The 1939-nt window shown below is 40.6% G+C and overlaps 1 pseudogene; it reads left to right on the top strand.

Annotated features, from left to right (window-relative positions):
• The first annotated feature begins 1121 nt into the window (after positions 1–1121).
• LOC138083612 (transcription initiation factor TFIID subunit 13 pseudogene) lies at positions 1122–1503 on the top strand (annotated as a pseudogene).
• The last annotated feature ends 436 nt before the right edge of the window (positions 1504–1939 follow it).

Below are 1939 nucleotides of genomic sequence, written 5' to 3' on the forward strand. Positions count from 1 at the left end.
TTTTGGCTGCACCGAGTCTGGAGAAGGCAATGGCGACCCACTCCAGTATTCTTGCCTGGAAAATCCCATGGGTGGAGGAGCCTGATAGGCTGCAGACCATGGGGTCGCTAAGAGTCGGACACGACTGAGCGACTTCACTTTCACTCTTCACTTTCATGCATTGGAGAAGGACATGGCAACCCACTCCGGTGTTCTTGCCTGGAGAATCCCAGGGACGGGGGAGCCTGGTGGGCTGCCATCTCTGGGGTCGCACAGAGTTGGACACGACTGAAGCGACTTAGCAGCAGCACCACCGAGTCTTAGTTGCAGCTTGCAGGATCTTCCATCCTCCTTGTGGCATGTGGGATCTTTAGTTGCAGCGTGTGAACTCTTAATTCCCACACCAGGGATTGAACCCGGGCCCCCTGCATTGAGAGCACGGAGTCTTAGCCACTGGACCACCAGAGAAATCCTACCTATATAGCATTCTTACCAAAAAGGATTAAGCTGAATCTAACCAAGAGGAAATAATCAGGCAAATCAAATTGAAAGAAATTGTGCAAAACAGCTGGCCTAGTCTCTCCAGGAAGTCAATGTCACAAAAGATGAAAAATAGCCAGAGAACTTGTCTAAACTAAAGGACACTGGGGAGACATGAAAACTAGTTTCTGTGTGAGCTCATTATTTGAATACTGGATCCAAAAAAATCATATGTCAATTGTGGAAATATGAATCTGAGTAGCAGATTAGATTACATTGTTTATAATTGCTAAACTTCTTGGTGTGACTGACTGTGGTTATGCAGGAGAATGCCCTTGATCTCAGGAGATATATACCAAAGTATTTGATATCTTCAACTGACTGCATACGTATATACATGGAGAAAGAAAGTGTGATCAAGCAAATGTAGCAAATGATAAAATCAGTGACTCTAAGGAAAGGGTCTATAGACTTGCAATGTACTATATATGCAACTATTCCAAAAACTGAACGGCTTTCAAACTAAAAACTTGAGGAAAAAAATAGGCTTTGACCAGTGGCATAAGGAGAAAAAGATGAACTGAACCAATCAGTTCTTAGGAATTAGAACCTAAAAGCATAAAAAGAAACTGCTAGCTCCAAGGGAAGTAGGTACGCTGCAGATGTGGCTGGCTGGTGGGGTGGCAGATCCCACCTTTGAGGAAGAAAATGAAGAAACTGGAGGAGGTACAGCAGATGGACAGGGTAAAAGAAAGAGATTTTTTTCTAAAGAATTAAGGTGTATGATGTATGGGTTTGGAGATGACCAGAATCCTTATACTGAATCAGTAGATATTCTTGAAGATCTTGTCAGAGTTCATCACTGAAATGACTCATAAGGCAAAGTCAGTTGGAGGAAGTCATGGTCGGGTACAAGTTGAAGATATCATCTTCTTGATTCAAAAGGATCCAAGAAAGTTTGCTAGGGTTAAAGACTTGCTTACTATGAATGACGATTTGGAACATGCCAGAAAAGCATTTGATGAAGCAAACTATGGATCTTGACACCTATTGTACTTTCTGAAGCTTCACTATCTTCTGGGAAAACTATACTTAGTAACTATATTTTCCACAGTAAGGTCCAGATACCTAACCATGTGAATGAAAAACAGAGAACCACAAAGTTTTCAGGCTTTATTTTCACATCTTCCATTTTAGAGTGATATGTGAGCCTTTAATTGCCTACCATTATATTACCATACTTGAATTACTTATTGGATTTTAATGACCACATGTAAGTCTAAGTATCTTTCGTTTGCAAACCATTCCGTTTCTTCTGACTCTTGACCATGTCGATGAATTAATATTTATATATGCCATTAATCATATTGTGCCATTGTAGGTTGTACTGCAGCTGTTTAATATGTGAAATCTAAATGGCACCTTTGACTTTGATAGCTAAGATGTATTTCATGTATTTCTAAAGTTTTTAGACTACAGT

The sequence above is a fragment of the Capricornis sumatraensis genome, chromosome 8 (genome assembly GCF_032405125.1).
Source record: "Capricornis sumatraensis isolate serow.1 chromosome 8, serow.2, whole genome shotgun sequence".
Lineage (NCBI taxonomy): Eukaryota > Metazoa > Chordata > Mammalia > Artiodactyla > Bovidae > Capricornis > Capricornis sumatraensis.